Source organism: Panulirus ornatus, chromosome 4 (genome assembly GCF_036320965.1).
Source record: "Panulirus ornatus isolate Po-2019 chromosome 4, ASM3632096v1, whole genome shotgun sequence".
Classification (NCBI taxonomy): domain Eukaryota; kingdom Metazoa; phylum Arthropoda; class Malacostraca; order Decapoda; family Palinuridae; genus Panulirus; species Panulirus ornatus.
The window spans coordinates 54,472,079-54,492,932 of record NC_092227.1 but is presented as its reverse complement, the minus strand read 5'-3'; the positions used below and the strand labels follow the sequence as shown (position 1 = coordinate 54,492,932).

Here is a 20,854-nt window from a genome sequence, read left to right as displayed (position 1 = left end):
GAGAGGAGATACAAAAGTTCCATAAAAGTACATCCTGGCATCTTTGACAAGTAAAGTCTGTATAAACTTTGGAAGATACTCAGGAAACAAATGAATGAATGAATACTCACAAAAAAAGCCACTGCCTGAATACTCACAAAAAAAGCCACCATCTAAGTGTAAGTGAAAGACTATGGATTTAGAAGCACAATTTGAATCTCCTGGACCTCTATGGCAGGGTGCAAATTGGTCTAAAAAAGAGATGGATAAGTGGACTGTGCATTACTGGAGAAGAGGAAAAGAAGGATGTGCAATTCTGCTATCACTAAGAGTATGGGATGGTGTTACAGAGCATGGATGAAATGGATCAAGAATAGTGTGGGTGAAAGGAAAGATTGGTATTGCAAAGTACGCATGGGTATATGTGTCTGTGAATATGAAGACTGTACCAGGTAAGGATGAAATGAAGCTTTTCTGGAGAAATTTGAATAACTGTATAAATGGTTTTGTGAATGAGAGAAACATGGTCATATTGGGTGATATCAATGCAAAAGTGGGATGTGATGAAATTGGTGAGATAGCTGGTAAATGGGGAGTGCCTGGAGTAAACGAGACTGGAAATAATCTTGTGGATATTCATGCTGAGAGGGGTTTATTCGACGCAAACACCTCTTTTTAGCACAAGAAGATCCACAGACATGCAACAATGAGGAATGAAGGGAGCTAAGAGCAAAAGGCAATGACTGACTATGCGGCAGTGGATGAAAGATTGAGAAAGGCCGTGCTTGATGCTAGAGTCGTGAGAGGATTCTTTAGAGACTCTATTTCATGGTTCTTGTGGGGATGAGGATCTGGGAGAAGTGGAGGTATAGTGTAAGAAAGAACGGAGAGGTAAAAGTGTTTGCAAGCAAAAAGATAAATCAGAAAAAATGCAGGGAGGTGTATGAAAGGAAGGTAACTGAAAGCTTAGATGGAAGTGCAGAGAATGTAGGAATGCAGTCATGTGTGAATGAGGTGTTTATAATGTTTACAGAAATACTATGAAAGGTTGTAGAATCAGTAGTTGGATACAAGGCAGTGAGATACAGAAATAAAAAGGGCAATGCACGGTGGACAGAAGAGATCAGAATTGCTGTGGAAGAGAAGAGAAATTCATATGGTAGATTGCTTGATTGGAATGTACCAGTGGAAATTCAGGAAATGAGGAGGGAAAAATACAAAATATGTGAGCAGAATGTTAAGAGGCTCATAGAGGAAAGCAAAGAAAGAGTAGATGAGGATTTTGGAAGGAAGCAGAAAGTTCTGGGATAATAAGAAAATATACTGGAAAGAGGTGAAGAAGGAAAGAGGTGGATGTAAGAGAGGAAATGTTGATGAGAGAAGTAAGTAAGGGAGCTGAGGAATCAAAGGGAGGAAGTGAAAGGAAGATGGAAATAGTATTTTGGAGAACTGATGAATGTGGGAGAAGGGGAGGCAGCAGTTGTTACATGCATGGGTATGGAGGATGGACGGAAGAGGATTCAAGTGCAAGGGCCTATAGCAAAAAGAAAGGTCAGAAGGGCAATAATGAGGCTGAAGGTACGAAAGGCACCTTAAGTGGATGGGATCATGGCTGAAATGCTGAAGTATGGAGGAGAAAGCATTATAGAAAGGATGCATCTTATATGTAATATAAAATGGAAATCGAAACAGAAGGTTGTGCCTGAGGATTGGGTGAAAGCTATCATTATTCCTTTATTCAAATGAAAAGATGTGAAGATGTATGTAGCATGAAGGAACACACAGAGGGGCCAAGTGAGGATATTCCCTCTAAGGAACAGTCCTCTGTTCTTAACACTACCTCGCTAAAGCAAGAAATAGTGAATATGTATGAAAAAAAGGTCTGTTAAGTATACCAGGAAAAGTGTATGCAAGAACATTAATTGAGAAAGTGATGGAAGTGACTGAATGTAGAATAAGTGAAGAGCAAGGGGGTTTAGGGAAAGGTAGGGATGTGTGGATCAGAATTTTGTAGCACAGATGACTGGAAAAGTATTTAGTAAAAGGTATGAAGTTGTATGCAGCTTTTATGGATCTGTAGAAAGCATATGACAGAGTTGAGTGGAATGCTTTATGGGATGTGTTAAGGATATATGGTGTAGGGGACAACTGCTGGATGGTGTGAAAGCCTTCTATAGAGGAGCAAATGCATGTGTAAAAGTGAATGGAGAGTTGAGTGCAAGTTTTGGGATACATGTAGGTGTGAGGCAGGGATGTGTGATGTAACCATGGCTTTCAAACATATATGTATATGGATGGAGTGATAAGAGAGATGAAAGCAAAACTAGGGAAAAGGGGTGCAGAGATGGTGTGTGGCAGTGAGTTATGGTGGCTAGTAGCAAGCCTGTTTGCGGATGATACTGTGTTGTTTGCTGAGAGAGAAGAGGCGTTGCAGAAAGTTGTAAGTGTGCTTTATGATGTGTGCACGCATATGCAATTTAAGGTAAACGTAGGTAAAAGTAAAGTAATGGTGTCTATAAGGAAACAGAGTAAAAGTACAGATTTTGTAAAACCATAGTGAAAGAAAAAAGTGAACTAAATTTTGCTGTGGATATGGGGGAAAAATCACTGGAAGTGAGGGAATCTAAGTATCTAGGAGCTGTCTTGGATAAGTGTAGTGATATGGAAGGCAAGATAAAGGAAAGAGCAGTACTGGGTAGAAGAGTCATTGGGTCCCTTAATAGAATAATGAAAGGTAGAGGTGTAAGTTTAGACATGAGGAGAGGATTAAGGGACAGTACAGTCCTACCAACCCTGACTTATGCAGCTGAATCATGGACATAATTGAGTCACAGAAGTCAAGAATCTGGGCTGAGGAAATGAGCTATTTGAGAAGAGCATATGGTGTAACTACATGGAATGAAGAAAGTGATGAAAGGGTGTATGAGAGATGTGGTATGGCAGGGAATGCAGAGGGAGTGAATTGTGAAGTGGCAGAATGGGTGAAACGTATTACTCTGAGGTGGTTTGGGCATGTGGATAGAATGCAAGACTGAGAGTTTACGAGGAAAGTGTACGATATTACAATGAAAGGGGCTGGTGTGAGTGGAAGACCACTTGTGACATGGGCAAATAAGGTGGAGGAATAATGGAAGGAGAGAAATAGTGGAAGAATGCGTGGAATGGTGTATGCGAAGGAGGCATGTAAGGACATGGATAAGTGGAGACTCTTTTGCCATGGCCACTCTTTGATGGGAGTTCCTGGAGGGAACAGGCATCAGAGATATAGATTGATGATAAACATACATTTGAAGATACTGCCAAAATCATGAAAAAGGTTATGAGGCTCTTCGAGTTATGAAAACTTCCAAAGGCATCCTGACATATTTCAGTTGTTGTCCAATACATGGCTGATGAAATCAGAGTGATGAAAATGGGACAGTGAAAGAAGACACATTCATGAGCATCATCTTACGGGTCACACTGCAAAAGTCAACATGGGAAAACTTTCGGACATACGATACCAAACATATTCCCAAACCATCACAGCATATCACAGTTGTTAATGAGGCAAATCACTCACCAGTTAACATCAAAACTGGGTATCTACAGATAAGGGATTATAAGAATAATACTTAAGCAAACATTAAACCCAAACTACAGTACAAGCACATGGGGATATACTGATATGCTGAATAAAGCCATGAGTCTGGTAATGATGACCAATGAAAAGAAGGAATACTGACATACAAGGAGAGGTTAAAGAGCAAAAAATTGTTCAAGTTGAAAGAGAGTAGAAAAAGGGGTGAGAGAATAATAATGTACAAGTTCCTGATTGGGTATAATGTGGTAAAAATATGGTATTTCTTTAAAATCAGAAATGCCAGATCAAGGAGGCATAACAGAAAGCTAATAAAAAAAACAGGTTTCACGGAGCAAGTTACAAAAGACATGAAGAAGTGCATCTATGGTAAAATAGTTGTTGTAAACATGGAATAAGTGAGAAGAGATAACTGTAAATACAGACAATACAAATATGTTTGACTGCATTATTCATGAGAAAGATTATGTGATGAGGCCTCATAAGTGTAGAATTCCCTCTGCAAGTTGCATAAACAGGTAATCACTTGAAAACCTTGTACAGTAATATAACTTTGGTAAAAACAGAAAAAAAGCCACTTTTACACCCAATTCCTCAATAATATTAGTCCATCAAATAAACTGGTGACATCATAATGCACCATTAAATACTTTTCTTGAAATACGCCACTGATCAATGAATTTTTGCTAAAAAACTATTATATCTATTACAGGTTGGTGAATCATTCAAATTACTATACTTAAGCCTTTGGCAATGACAAAATCAGGTCAGGGTGGAGAACCAGTTATTTGATATCTAATCTTAAATCTCACAGTATGATCAGCATCAGTAGTAACACACAGTTAAAAAAGTAACTTCCTGGACAAAGCCAATAAATTTCCAAATAATCAATGTATAGAGATTATTGTCAACATACATTACTCTGAATTTATATGTTAACATCACATAAATATCTACTTATCTGTTGATCTGAATGTACATGGAAGACTTGGTAGGACTAGTAAATGTGAATGTGAGATAAATTTCTCAATAATTATGGTATCCACACTTTATAATCATTTTTATCAAAATATACATATATGTGTGTATATTAGTGGATGACCATTCTTCACCTGTTTCCTGGTGCTAACTCGTGATGCGAGAAACAGCAGTTATGTATAGTAAATAAATAAATATGAAATTGTTATCATAGTAGCCCTACTTTGTGATTATTTCCACCAAAATATGATATAGGTATAACATCTACTCTGGCTAAGGACAGTAAATGTCGCTATCAATCAATACATCACAGTATCACGAAAGCAATGCTGCCCATATGAATCAAATAATCTTTTTTTATGCATAATCACTGTTTCCCGCCTCAGCAAGTTAGTGCCATGAAACAGACGAAGAATGGCCCATCGAATCATATACACATATATGTACATAAACGCCCACATCCGCACATATACATATTTATTTTGCTTTGTCGCTGTCTCCCGTGTTAGCGAGGTAGCGCAAGGAAACAGACGAAAGAATTGCCTAACCCACCCACATACACATGTATATACATACACGTCCACACACACAAATATACATACCTATACATCTTAATGTACGCATATATATACACACAGACATATACATATATACACATGTACATAATTCATACTGTCTAACTTTATTTATTCCCATCGCCACCTCACCACACATGGAATAACAACCCCTCCCCCATGTGTGCGAGGCAGCGCTAGGAAAAGACAACAAAGGCTCCATTCGTTCACACTCGGTCTCTAGCTGTCATGTAATAATGCACTGAAACCACAGCTCCCTTTCCACATCCAGGCCCCACAGAACTTTCCATGGTTTACCCCAGACGCTTCACATGCCCTGATTCAATCCATTGACAGCACGTCGACCCCGGTATACCACATCATTCCAATCCACTCTATTCCTTGCACGCCTTTCACCCTCCTGCATGTTCAGGCCCCAATCACTCAGAGTCTTTTTCACTCCATCTCTCCACCTCCATTTTGGTCTCCCACTTCTCTGCGTTCCCTCCACCTCTGACACATATATCCTCTTGGTCAATCTTTCTTCACTCATTCTCTCCATGTGAACAAACCATTTCAAAACACCCTCTTCTGCTCTTTCAACCACACTCTTTTTATTTCCACACATCTCTCTTACCTTTACATTACTTACTCGATCAAACACCTCACACCACATACTGTCCTCAAACATCTCATTTCCAGCACATCCACCCTCCTGCGCCCAACTCTATAGATAGCCCACGCCTCGCAGTCATACAACATTGTTGGAACCACTATTCCTTCAAACATACCCATTTTTGCTTTTCGAGATAATGTTCTCGACTTCCAAACATTCTTCAAGGCTCCCAGAATTTTCACCCCCTCCCCCACCCTATGATTCACTTCCGCTTTCATGGTTCCATCCGCTGCCAGATCCACTCCCAGATACCTAAAACACTTCACTTCCTCCAGTTTTTCTCCATTCAAATTTACCTCCCAATTGACTTGTCCCTCAACCCTACTGTACCTAATAACCTTGCTCTTATTCACATTTACTCTTAACTTTCTTCTTCCACACACTTTACCAAACTCAGTCACCAGCTTCTGCAGTTTCTCACATGAATCAGCCACCAGCGCTGTATCATCAGCAAACAACAACTGACTCACTTCCCAAGATCTCTCATCCACAACAGACTGCATACTTGCCCCTCTTTCCAAAACTCTTGCATTCACCTCCCTAACAACCCCATCCATAAACAAATTAAACAACCATGGAGACATCACACACCCCTGCCGCAAACCTACATTCACTGAGAACCAATCACTTTCCTCTCTTCCTATACACACACATGCCTTACATCCTCGATAAAAACTTTTCACTGCTTCTAACAACTTGCCTCCCACACCATATATTCTTAATACCTTCCACAGAGCATCTCTATCAACTCTATCTTATGCCTTCTCCAGATCCATAAATGCTACATACAAATCCATTTGCATTTCTAAGTATTTCTCACATACATTCTTCAAAGCAAACACCTGATCCACACATCCTCTACCACTTCTGAAACCACACTGCTCTTCCCCAATCTGATGCTCTGTACATGCCTTCACCCTCTCAATCAATACCCTCCCATATAATTTACCAGGAATGGGGGAGGAGGAATGGGATGTATTTAGGGAAGCAGTGATGGTTTGCACAAAAGATGCTTGTGGCATGAGAAGTGTGGGAGGTGGGTTGATTAGAAAGGGTAGTGAGTGGTGGGATGAAGAAGTAAGATTATTAGTGAAAGAGAAGAGACAGGCATTTGGACGATTTTTGCAGGGAAAAAATGCAAATGAGTGGGAGATATATAAAAGAAAGAGGCAGGAGGTCAAGAGAAAGGTACAAGAGGTGAAAAAGAGGGCAAATGAGAGTTGGGGTGAGAGAGTATCATTAAATTTTAGGGAGAATAAAAAGATGTTTTGGAAGGAGGTATATAAAGTGCATAAGACAAGGGAGCAAATGGGAACTTCAGTGAAGGGAGCTAATGGGGAGGTGATAACAAGTAGTGGTGATGTGAAAAGGAAGATGGAGTGAGTATTTTGAAGGTTTGTTGAATGTGTTTGATGCTAGAGTGGCATATACAGGGTGTTTTGGTTGAGGTGGTGTGCAAAGTGAGAGGGTTAGGGAAAATGATTTGGTAAACAGAGAAGAGGTAGTAAAAGCTTTATGGAAGATGAAAGCCAGCAAGGCAGCCGGTTTGGATGGTATTGCAGTGGAATTTATTAAAAAAGGGGTGACTATTGCTGACTGGTTGGAAAGGTTATTTAATATATGTATGATTAATGGTGAGGTGCCTGAGGATTGGCGGAATGCTTGCATAGTGCCATTGTACAAAGGCAAAGGGGATAAGAGTGAGTGCTCAAATTACATATACATACATCTTTCTTTTTTCTTTCAAACTATTCGCCATTTCCCGCATTAGCGAGGTAGCGTTAAGAACAGAGGACTGGGCCTTTGAGGGAATACCCTCACCTGGCCCAATTCTCTGTTCCTTCTTTTTTATACTTTGTCGCTGTCTCCCGTGTTAGCGAGGTAGCACAAGGAAACAGACGAAAGAATGGCCCAACCCACCCACATACACATGTATATACATACACGTCCACACACGCACATATACACACATATACATCTCAATGTATACATATATATACACACACAGACATAAATACACATATACATTTTTCATACTGTCTGCCCTTATTCATTCCCGTCGCCACCCTACCACATATGAAATGAAAACCCCCTCCCCCCGCATGTGCGTGAGGTAGTGCTAGGAAAAGACAACAAAGGCCATGTTCATCCACACTCAGTCTCTAGCTAAAGAGTCATATATAATGCAGCGAAACAACAGCTCCCTTCCCACATCCAGGCCCCACAAAACTTTCCATGGTTTACCCCAGACGCTTCACATGCCCTGGTATACCACATTGTTTCAATTCACTCCATTCCTTGCACGCCTTTCACCTTCCTGCATGTTCAGACCCCAATCACTCTAAATCTTTTTCACTCCATCTTTCCAAATCCAATTTGGTCTTCCACTTCTCCTCGTTCCCTCCACCTCTGACACATATATCCTCTTTGTATATCTTTCCTCATTGATTCTCGCCAAGTGACAAAACCATTTCAAAAAACCCTCTTCTGCTCTCTCAACCACACACTTTTTGTTACTACACATCTCTCTTACCCTTTCATTACTTACTAATCAGACCATTTCACACCACATATTGTCCTCAAACATCTCATTTCCAACACATCCTCCCTCCTCCGCACAACTCTATCTATAGCCCATGCCTTGCAACCATATAACATTGTTGGAACCACTATTCCTTCAAACATACCCATTATTGCTTTCTAAGATAACGTTCTCGACTTCCATAAATTTTTCAATGCTCCAAGAACTTTTGCCCCCTCCCCCACCCTATAATTCACTTCTGCTTCCATGCTTCAATCCGCTGCCAAATCCACTCCCAGATATCTAAAACACTTCACTTCCTCCAGTTTTTGTCCATTCAAACTTACCTCCCAATTGACTTGTCCCTCAACCCTACTGCACCTAATAACCTTGCTCTTATTCACATTTACTCTTAACTTTCTTCTTTCACACACTTTACCAAACTCAGTCACGAGCTTCTGCAGTTTCTCATCCAAATCAGCCACCAGTGCTGTATCATCAGCGAACAACAACTGGCTCACTTCCCAAGCTCTCTCATCCACAACAGACTGCATACTTACCCCTCTTTCCAAAACACTTGCATTCACCTCCCTAACAACCCTATCCATAAACAAATTAAACCATGGAGACATTACGCACCCCTGACGCAAACCAACATTCACTGAGAACTAATCACTTTCCTCTCTTCCTACACATACACATGCCTTACATCCTAAATAAAAACTTTTCACTGCTTCTAACAACTTACCTCCCACACCATATATTCTTAATACCTTCCATAGAGCATCTCTATCAACTCTATCATATGCCTTATCCAGATCCATAAATACTACATACAAATCCACTTGCATTTCTAAGTATTTCTCACATACATTCTTCAAAGCAAACACCTGATCCACATATCCTCTACCACTTCTGAGACCACACTGCTCTTCCCCAATCTGATGCTCTATACATGCCTTCATCCTCTCAATAATCAATATTCATTTATTTATTTATTCATTTATCATACTTTGTCGCTGTCTCCCACGACAGCTAGGTAGCACAACAAAACTGACGAAAGAATGGCCCAACCCACACACATACATATGTATATACATACACGTCCATATACGCAAATATACATACCTATACATCTCAATGTATACATATACATGCACACTCAGACATATACATATATACACATGTACATAATTCATAGTCAGCCCTTATTCATTCCCTTTGCCACCCCACCACACATGAAATATATACCCCCTACCCCCGCATGTGAACGAGGTAGCGCTAGGAAAAACAACAAAGGCCACATTCGTTCACACTCAGTCTCTAGCTGTCATGTATAATGCACCGAAACCACAGCTCCCTTTACCCATCCAGGCCCCACAGAACTTTCCATGGTTTACCCCAGACGCTTCACATGCTCTGGTTCAATCCATTGACAGCACATCGATCCCAGTATACAACATCGTTCCAATTCACTCTATTCCTTGCACATCTTTCACCCTCCTGCATGTTCAGGCCCCGATCACTCAAAATCTTTTTCACTCCATCTTTCCACCTCCAATTTGGTCTCCCACTTCTCCTCGTTCCCTCCACCTCTGACACATATATCCTCTTTGTCAAGCTTTCCTCACTCATTCTCTGCATGTGACCAAACCATTTCAAAACACCCTCTTCTGCTCTCTCAACCACACTCTTTTTATTACCACCCATCTCACTAACCCTTTCATTACTTATTCGATCAAACCACCTCACACTACATACTGTCCTCAAACATCTCATTTCCAGCACATCCACCCTCCTCCGCACAACTCTATCTATAGCCCACGCCTCGCAACCATATATCACTGTTGGAACCACTATTCCTTCAAACATACCCATTTTTGCTTTCCAAGATAACGTTCTCGACTTCTACATATTCTTCAACGCTCCCAGAACTTTCGCCCCCTCCCCCACCATATGATTCACTTTTGCTTCCATGCTTCCATCCACTGCCAAATCCACTCCCAGATATCTAAAACAATTCACTTCCTCCAGTTTTTCTCCATTCAAACTTACCTCCCAATTGATGTGTCCTTCAACCCTACTGTACAATTAGCGAATAACCTTTCTCTTATTCACATTTACTCTCAGCTTCCTTCTTTCACACACTTTACCAAACACAGTCACCAGCTTCTACAGTTTCTCACCCGAATCAGCCACTAGTGCTGTATCATCAGTGAACAACAACTGACTCACTTCCCAAGCTCTCTCATCCACAACAGACTGCATACTTGCCCCTCTTTCCAAAACTCTTGCATTCACGTCCCTAACAACCCCATCCATGAACAAATTAAACAACCATGGAGACATCACACACCCCTGCCGCAAACCAACATTCAATGAGAACCAACCACTTTAGTTACTTCCTACACGTGCACATGCCTTACATCCTCGATAAAACCTTTTCACTGCTAACAACTTGCCTCCCACACCATATATTTCTTAATACCTTCCACAAAGCATCTCTATCAACTCTATCATATTCCTTCTCCAGATCCATAAATGCTACATACAAATCCAATTGCTTTTCTAAGTATTTCTCACATACATTCTTCAAAGCAAACACCTGATCCACATATCTTCAACCACTTCTGAAACCACACTGCTCTTCCCCAATCTGATGCTCTGTACATGCCTTCACCCTCTCAATCAATACCTTCCCATATAATTTACCAGGAATACTCAACAAACTTATACCTCTGTAATTTGAGCACTCACTTTTATCCCCTTTGCCTTTGTACAATGGCACTATGCAAGCATTCCGCCAATCCTCAGGCACCTCACAATGAGTCATACATACATTAAATAACCTTATCAACTAGTCAACAATACAATCACCCCCTTTTTTTAATAAATCTCACTGCAATACCATTCAAACCTGCTGCCTTGCTGGCTTTCATCTTCTGCAAAGCTTTTACTACCTCTTCTCTGTTTATCAAATCATTCTCCCTAACCCTCTCACTTTGCAAACCACCTCGACCAAAATACCCTATATTTGCCACTCTATATCAAACACGTTCAACAAACTTTCAAAAGACTCACTCCATCTCCTTCTCACATCACCACTACTTGTTATAACCTCCCCATTAGCACCCTTCACCATTGTTTCCATTTGTACTCTTGTCTTCTGCACTTTATTTACCTCCTTCCAAAACATCTTTTTATTCTTCCCTAAAATTTAATGATACTCTCTCACCCTAACTCTCATTTGCCCTCTTTTTCATCTCTTGCACCTTTCTCTTGACCTCCTGCCTCTTTCTTTTATACACCTCCCACTCATTTGCATTATTTCCCTGCAAAAATTGTCCAAATGCCTCTCTCTTCTCTTTCATTAATAATCTTACTTCTTCAACTCACCACTCACTACCCTTTCTAATCTGCCCACCTCCCACGCTTCTCATGCCACAAGCATCTTTTGCGCAAGCCATCACTACTTCCATAAATACATCCCATTCCTTCCAAACTCCCCTTACATCCTTTGTTCTCACCTTTTTCCATTCTGTACTCAGTCTCTCCTGGTACTTCCTCACACAAGTCTCCTTCCCAAGCTCACTTACTCTCACCACTCTCTTCACCCCAACATTCTCTCTTCTTTTCTGAAAACCTCTACAAATCTTCACCTTTGCCTCCACAAGATAATTATCAGACATCCCTCCAGTTGCACCTCTCAGTACATTAACATCCAAAAGTCTCTCTTTCACGCGCCTATCAATTATCATGTAATCCAATAACGCTCTCTGGCCATCTCTTCTACTTACATACATATACTTATATATATCTCTCTTTTTAAACCAGGTATTCCCAATCACCAATTCCTTTTCAGCGCACAAATCTACAAGCTCTTCACCATTTCCTTTTACAACAGTGAACATCCCATGTACACAAATTATTCCCTCAAGTGCCACATTACTCTCCTTTGTATTCAAATCACCCATCACTATAACCTGGCCTCGTGCATCAAAACTACTAACACACTCACTCAGCTGCTCCCAAAACACTTGCCTCTCATGATCTTTCTTCTCATGACCAGGTGCATATGCACCAATTAATCACCCATCTCTCTCCATCTACTTTCAGAGTTTACTTTCTTACACTCTTTCACATACTCCCACCACTCCTTTTTCATATATTGAGAAAGGTGGGAGGTGGTCAGATTAGAAATAGTGAGTGGTGGGATGGAGAAGTAAGGTTGTTAGAGAAAGAGAGGAGAGAGGCATTTGGACGATTTTTCCAGGGAAGTAGTGCACATGAATAGGAAATGTATAAAATAAAGCAGCAGGAGGTCAATAAAAAGGTGCAAGAGGTTAAAAAGAGGGAATATGGGAGATGGGGTGAGAGAGTATCATTAAATTTTAAGGAGAATAAAAAGATGTTTTGGAAGGAGGTAAATAAAGTGCGGAAGACAAGAGTACAAATGGAAACATCGGTGAAGGGGGTTAATGGGTAGGTAATAACAAGTAGTGGTGAAGTGAGAAGGAGATGGAGTGAGTATTTTGAAGGCTTGTTGAATGTGTTTCATGATAGAGTGGCAGACATAGGGTGTTTTGGTCGAGGTGCTATGCAAAGTGAGAGGGTTAGGGAGAATGATTTGGAAAACAGAGAAGAGGTAGTGAAAGCTTTGCGAAAGACGAAAGCTAGCAAGGTGGCGGGTTTGGATGGTATTACAGTGGAATTTACTAAAATAGGAGGTGACTGTTATCCCTGGGGATAGGGGAGAAAGAATACTTCCCTGCGTGTCGTAGAAGGCGACTAAAAGGGGAGGGAGCAGGGAGCTGGAAATCCTCCCCTTTCATTTCTTTTTCTTAATTTTCCAAAAGAAGGAACAGAGAAGGGGGCCAGGTGAGGATCTTCCCTCAAAGGCCCAGTCCTTTGTTCTTAACGCTACCTCGCTAACGCGGTAAATGGCAAATAGTATGAAAGAAAGAAAAAAGGGGGTGACTGTGTTGTTGATTGGTTGATAAGGATATTCAATATATGTATGGTTCATGGTGAAGTGCCTGAGGATTGACATAATGCATGCATGGTTCCAAAATACAAGGGCAAAGGGGATAGTGGTGAGTGTTCAAATTACAGAGGTATAAGTTTGCTGAGTATGCCTGGGAAATTAAATGGGAGGATATTGATTAAGATGTTAAAGGCATGTACGGAGCATCAGAACGGGGAAGAGCAGTGTGGTTTCAGAAGTGGTAGAGGATATGAGGATCAGGCGATTATTTGGAAGAATGCATGTGAGAAATACTTGTAAAGATAAATGGATTTGTATGTAGCATTTATGGATCTGGAGAAGGCATATGATAGGTTTGATAGGGATGCTTTGTGGAAAGTTTCAAGAGTATATGGAGCGGGAGGGAAGTTGCTAGAAGCAGTGAAAAGTTTTTATCGAGGATGTAAGGCATGTGTACGAGTAGGAAGAGAAGAAAGTGATTGGTTCCCACTGAATGTCAGTTTGCGGCAGGGGTGCGTGATGTCTCCATGGTTGTTTAATTTGTTTATGGATGGGGTTGTTACGGAGGTGAATGCAAGAGTTCTGGAGAGAGGAGCATGTATGCACTCAGTTGAGGATGGGAGGGCTTGGCAAGTGAGTCAGTTGTTGTTCGCTGATGATACAGCGCTGGTGGCTGATTCGGGTAAGAAACTGCAGAAGTTGGTGACTAAGTCTGGTAAAGTGTGTGATAGAAGAAACCTAAGAGTAAATGTGAATAAGAGCAAGGTTATTAGGTTAGGTTAGGCTGGGTTAGGATAGGTGTTGGACAATTACGTGTTCACCAAATTACGACCTAGCTATGTCTGTTCGTTGTACATTAGCTGACTTTTATTTATTTCTTGTATCTCCCCTGATGATGTGATTATTACATGAAAGTGAACTTGGGAACTTATCATGCTTCATTTTCCGCATGGACTCATAGGAATATACTTGATCACAGGCAAAATTGTGATCCTTTTCAACATATATATATATATATATATATATATATATATATATATATATATATATATATATATATATATGGCGATGGGAATGAATAAAGGCAGATAGTGTGAATTGTGTGCATGGGTATATATGTATGTGTCTGTGTGTGTATATATATGTGTACATTGAGATGTATAGGTATGTATATTTGCATGTGTGGACGTGTATGTATATACATGTGTATGGGGGTGGGTTGGGCCATTTCTTTCGTCTGTTTCCTTGTGCTACCTCGCAAACGCGGGAGACAGAGACAAAGCAAAATAAATAAATAAAATAAACATTTTTTTTTTTTCATACTATTCGCCATTTCCCGCGATAGCGAGGTAGCGTTAAGAACAGAGGACTGGGCCTTTGAGGGAATATCCTCACCTGGCCCCCTTCTCTGTTCCTTCTTTGAAAAAAAAAAAAAAAAGAGGGGGGAGGATTTCCAGCCCCCCGCTCCCTTCCCTTTTAGTTGCCTTCTACGACACGCAGGGAATACGTGGGAAGTATTCTTTCTCCCCTATCCCCAGGGATAAAAAATAACATGTATATATATATAAAAATAAACATGTATATATATATATATCCCTGGGGATAGGGGAGAAAGAATACTTCCCACGCATTCCTCACGTGTCGTAGAAGGCGACTAAAGGGGACGGGAGCAGGGGGCCGGAAATCCTCCCCTCCTTGTATTTTAACTTTCTAAAATGGGAAACAGAAGGAAGGAGTCACGCGGGGAGTGCTCATCCTCCTTGAAGGCTCAGATTGGGGTGTCTAAATGTGTGTGGATGTAGCCAAGATGTGAAAAAAGGAGATAGGTAGTATGTTTGAGGAAAGGAAACTGGATGTTTTGGCTCTGAGTGAAATGAAGCTTAAGGGTAAAGGGGAGGAGTGGTTTGAGAATGTCTTGGGAGTAAAGTCAGGGGTTAGTAAGAGGACAAGAGCAAGGCAAGGAGTAGCACTACTCCTGAAACAGGAGTTGTGGGAGTATGTGATAGAATGTAAGAAACTAAATTCTAGATTAATATGGGTAAAACTGAAAGTGGATGGAGAGAGATGGGTGACTATTGGTGCATATGCACCTGGGCATAAGAAGAAAGATCATGAGAGGCAAGTGTTTTGGGAGCAGCTGAATGAGTGTGTTAGTGGTTTTGATGCACAAGACCGAGTTATAGTGATGGGTGATTTGAATGCAAAGGTGAGTAATGTGGCAGTTGAGGGAATAATTGGTATACATGGGGTGTTCAGTGTTGTAAATGGAAATGGTGAAGAGCTTGTAGATTTATGTGCTGAAAAAGGACTGGTGATTGGGAATAACTGGTTTAAAAAGCGAGATATACATAAGTATACGTATGTAAGTAGGTGAAGATTTGTATGAGTTTTCAGAAAAGGAGAGAGAATGTTGGGGTAAAGAGGGTGGTGAGAGTAAGTGAGCTTGGGAAGGAGACTTGTGTGAGGAAGTACCAGGAGAGACTGAGTACAGAATGGAAAAAGGTGAGAACAAAGGAGGTAGGGGGAGTGGGGGAGGAATGGGATGTATTTAGGGAAGCAGTGATGGCTTGCGCAAAAGATGCTTGTGGCATGAGAAGCGTGGGAGGTGGGTTGATTAGAAAGGGTAGTGAGTGGTGGGATGAAGAAGTAAGATTATTAGTGAAAGAGAAGAGACAGGCATTTGGACGATTTTTGCAGGGAAAAAATGCAAATGAGTGGGAGGTGTATAAAAGAAAGAGGCAAGAGGTCAAAAGAAAGGTGCAAGAGGTGATAAAGAGGGCAAATGAGAGTTGGGGTGAGAGAGTATCATTAAATTTTAGGGAGAATAAAAAGATGTTCTGGAAGGAGGTAAATAAAGTGCGTAAGACAAGGGAGCAAATGGGAACTTCAGTGAAGGGGGTTAATGGGGAGGTGATAACAAGTAGTGGTGATGTGAGAAGGAAGATGGAGTGAGTATTTTGAAGGTTTGTTGAATGTGTTTGATGATAGAGTGGCAGATATAGGGTGTTTTGGTCGAAGTGATGTGCAAAGTGAGAGGGTTAGGGAAAATGATTTGGTAAACAGAGAAGAGGTAGTAAAAGCTTTGCAGATGATGAAAGCCAGCAGGGCAGCAGGTTTGGATGGTATTGCAGTGGAATTTATTAAAAAAGGGGGTGACTGTATTGTTGACTGGTTGGTAAGGCTATTTAATGTATGTATGATTCATGGTGAGGTGCCTGAGGATTGGCGGAATGCTTGCATAGTGCCATTGAACAAAGGCAAAGGGGATAAGAGTGAGTGCTCAAATTTCAGAGGTATAAGTTTGTTGTGTATTCCTGGTAAATTACATGGGAGGGTATTGATTGAGAGGGTGAAGGCATGTACAGAGCATCAGAATGGGGAAGAGCAGTGTGGTTTCAGAAGTGGTAGAGGATGTGTGGATCAGGTGTTTGCTTTGAAGAATGTATGTGAGAAATACTTAGAAAAGCAAATGGATTTGTATGTAGAATTCATGGATCTGGAGAAGGCATATGATAGAGTTGATAGAGATGCTCTGTGGAAGGTATTAAGACTATATGGTGTGGGAGGCAAGTTGTTAGAAGCAGTGAAAAGTTTTTATCGAGGATGTAAGGCATGTGTACGTGTAGGAAGATAGAAAAGTGAGTGGTTCTCAGTGAATGTAGGTTTGTGGCAGGGGTGTGTGATGTCTCCATGGTTGTTTAATTTGTTTATGGATGGGGTTATTAGGGAGGTGAATGCAAGAGGTTTGGAAAGAAGGGCAAGTATGCAGTCTGTTGGGGATGAGAGAGCTTGGAAAGTGAGTCAGTTGTTGTTCGGTGATGATACAGCGCTGGTGGCTGATTCATGTGAGAAACTGTGGAAGCTGGTGACTGAGTTTTGTAAAGTGTGTGAAAGAAGAAAGTTAAGAGTAAATGTGAATAAGAGCAAGGTTATTAGGTACAGTAGGGTTGAGGTTCAAGTCAATTGGGAGGTAAGGTTAAATGGAGAAAAACTGAAGGAAGTAAAGTGTTTTAGATATCTGGGAGTGGATCTGGCAGCGGATGGAACCATGGAAGTGGAAGTGAATCATGGGGTGCGGGAGGGGGTGAAAATTCTGGGAGCCTTGAAGAATGTGTGGAAGTCGAGAACATTATCTCGGAAAGCAAAAATGGGTATGTTTGAAGGAATATGTTTGGTTCCAACAATGTTGTATGGTTGCGAGGATGTGGGCTATGGATAGAGTTGTGCGCAGGAGGGTGGATGTACTGGAAATGAGATGCATGAGGACAATATGTGGTGTGAGGTGGTTTGATCGAGTAAGTAATGTAAGGGTAAGAGAGATGTGTGGAAATAAAAAGAGTGTGGTTGAGAGAGTAGAAGAGGGTGTTTTGAAATGGTTTGGGCACATGGAGAGAATGAGTGAGGAAAGATTGACCAAGAGGATATATGTGTCGGAGGTGGAGGGAACGAGGAGAAGTGGGAGACCAAATTGGAGGTGGAAAGATGGAGTGAAAAAGATTTTGAGTGATCGGGGCCTCAACATGCTGGAGGGTGAAAGGTGGGCAAGGAATAGGGTGAATTGGATCGATGTGGTATACCGGGGTCGACGTGCTGTCAATGGATTGAATCAGGGCATGTGAAGCGTCTGGGGTAAACCATGGAAAGTTCTATGGGGCCTGGATGTGGAAAGGGAGCTGTGGTTTCGGGCATTATTACATGACAGCTGGAGACTGAGAGTGAACGAATGGGGCCTTTGTTGTCTTTTCCTAGCGCTACCTCGCACACATGAGGGGGGAGGGTGATGTTATTCCATGTGTGGCGAGGTGGCGATGGGAATAAATAAAGGCAGACTGTATGAATTATGTACATGTGTATATATGTATATGTCTGTGTGTGTATATATATGTGTACATTGAGATTTATAGGTATGTATATTTGTGTGTGTGGATGTGTATGTATGTACATGTGTATGGGGGTGGGTAAGGGCAAGTGTTTTGGGAGCAGCTGAATGAGTGTGTTAGTGGTTTTGATGCACGAGACCGGGTTATAGTGATGGGTGATTTGAATGCAAGGTGAGTAATGTGGCAATTGAGGGAATAATTGGTATACATGGGGTGTTCAGAGTTGTAAATTGAAATGAAGAGCTTGTAGATTTATGTGCTGAAAAAGGACTGGTGATTGGGAATACCTGGTTTGAAAAGCGAGTTATACATAAGTATACGTATGTAAGTAGGAGAGATGGCCAGAGAGCGTTATTGGATTACGTGTTAATTGACAGGCGCGCGAAAGAGAGACTTTTGGATGTTAATGTGCTGAGAGGTGCAACTGGAGGGATGTCTGATCATTATCTTGTGCAGGCTAAGGTGAAGATTTGTATGGGTTTTCAGAAAAGAAGAGTGAATGTTGGGGTGAAGAGGGTGGTGAGAGTAAGTGAGCTTGGGAAGGAGACTTGTGTGAGGAAGTACCAGGAGAGACTGAGTACAGAATGGAAAAAGGGGAGAACAATGGAAGTAAGGGGAGTGGGGGAGGAATGGGATGCATTTAGGGAATCAGTGATGGAGTGCGCAAAAGATGCTTGTAGCATGAGAAGCGTGGGAGGTGGGTTGATTAGAAAGGGTAGTGAGTGGTGGGATGAAGAAGCAAGATTATTAGTGAAAGAGAAGAGACAGGCATTTGGATGATTTTTGCAGGGAAAAAATGCAATTGAGTGGGAGATGTATAAAAGAAAGAGACAGGAGGTCAAGAGAAAGGTGCAAGAGGTGAAAAAGAGGGCAAATGAGAGTTGGGGTGAGAGAGTATCATTAAATTTTAGGGATAATAAAAAGATGTTCTGGAAGGAGGTAAATAAAGTGCGTAAGACAAGGGAGCAAATGGGAACTTCAGTGAAGGGCGCAATTGGGGAGGTGATAACAAGTAGTGGTGATGTGAGAAGGAGATGGAGTAAGTATTTTGAAGGTTTGTTGAATGTGTTTGATGATAGAGTGGCAGATATAGGGTGTTTTGGTCGAGGTGGTGTGCAAAGTGAGAGGGTTAGGGAAAATGATTTGGTAAACAGAGAAGAGGTAGTAAAAGCTTTGCAGAAGATGAAAGCCGGCAAGGCAGCAGGTTTGGATGGTATTGCAGTGGAATTTATTAAAAAAGGGGGTGACTGTATTGTTGACTGGTTGGTAAGGTTATTTAATGTATGTATGACTCATGGTGAGGTGCCTGAGGATTGGCGGAATGCGTGCATAGTGCCATTGTACAAAGGCAAAGGGGATAAGAGTGAGTGCTCAAATTACAGAGGTATAAGTTTGTTGAGTATTCCTGGCAAATTATATGGGAGGGTATTGATTGAGAGGGTGAAGGCATGTACAGAGCATCAGATTGGGGAAGAGCAGTGTGGTTTCATATATATATATATATATATATATATATATATATATATATATATATATAAGAAAAAAAAATATATATATATATATATATATATATATATATATATATAAGAAAAAAAAAAATATATATATATATATATATATATATATATATATATATATATATATATATATATATATATATATTTTCTATTTTTTTTTTGCTTTGTTGCTGTCTCCCGCGTTTGTGAGGTAGCGCAAGGAAACAGACGAAAGAAATGGCCCAACCCACCTCCATACACAATGTATACACACACACGTCCACACACGCAAATATACATACCTACACAGCTTTCCATGGTTCACCCCAGACGCTTCACATGCCTTGATTCAATCCACTGACAGCACGTCAACCCCGGTATACCACATCGATCCAATTCACTCTATTCCTTGCCCTCCTTTCACCCTCCTGCATGTTCAGGCCCCGATCACTCAAAATCTTTTTCACTCCATCTTTCCACCTCCAATTTGGTCTCCCACTTCTCCTCGTTCCCTCCACCTCCGACACATATATCCTCTTGGTCAATCTTTCCTCACTAATTCTTTCCATGTGCCCAAAGCATTTCAAAACACCCTCTTCTACTCTCTCAACCACGCTCTTTTTATTTCCACACATCTCTCTTACCCTTACGTTACTTACTCGATCAAACCACCTCACACCACACATTGTCCTCAAACATCTCATTTCCAGCACATCCATTCTCCTGCGCACAACTCTATCCATAGCCCACACTTCGCAACCATACAACATTGTTGGAACCACTATTCCTTCAAACATACCCATTTTTGCTTTTCGAGATAATGTTCTCGACTTCCACACATTCTTCAAGGTTCCCAGGATTTTCGCCCCCTCCCCCACCCTATGATCTACTTCCGCTTCCATGGTTCCATCCACTGCCAGATCCACTCCCAGATATCTAAAACACTTTACTTCCTCCAGTTTTTCTCCATTCAAACTTACCTCCCAATTGACTTGACCCTCAACCCCACTGTACCTAATTACCTTGCTCTTATTCACATTTACTCTTAACTTTCTTCTTTCACACACTTTACCAAACTCAGTCACCAGCTTCTGCAGTTTCTCACATGAATCAGCCACCAGCGCTGTATCATCAGCAAACAACAACTGACTCACTTTCCAAGCTCTCTCATCCCCAACAGACTTCATACTTGCCCTTCTTTCCAAA

The 20,854-nt window shown here is 41.1% G+C and overlaps 1 protein-coding gene across 7 annotated transcripts in view; it reads right to left on the bottom strand.

Moving 5' to 3' along the window:
* Positions 1–20,854, bottom strand: part of LOC139766293 (uncharacterized) — a 540,727-nt gene that overhangs the window by 92,225 nt on the left and 427,648 nt on the right. The window lies entirely within an intron of this gene.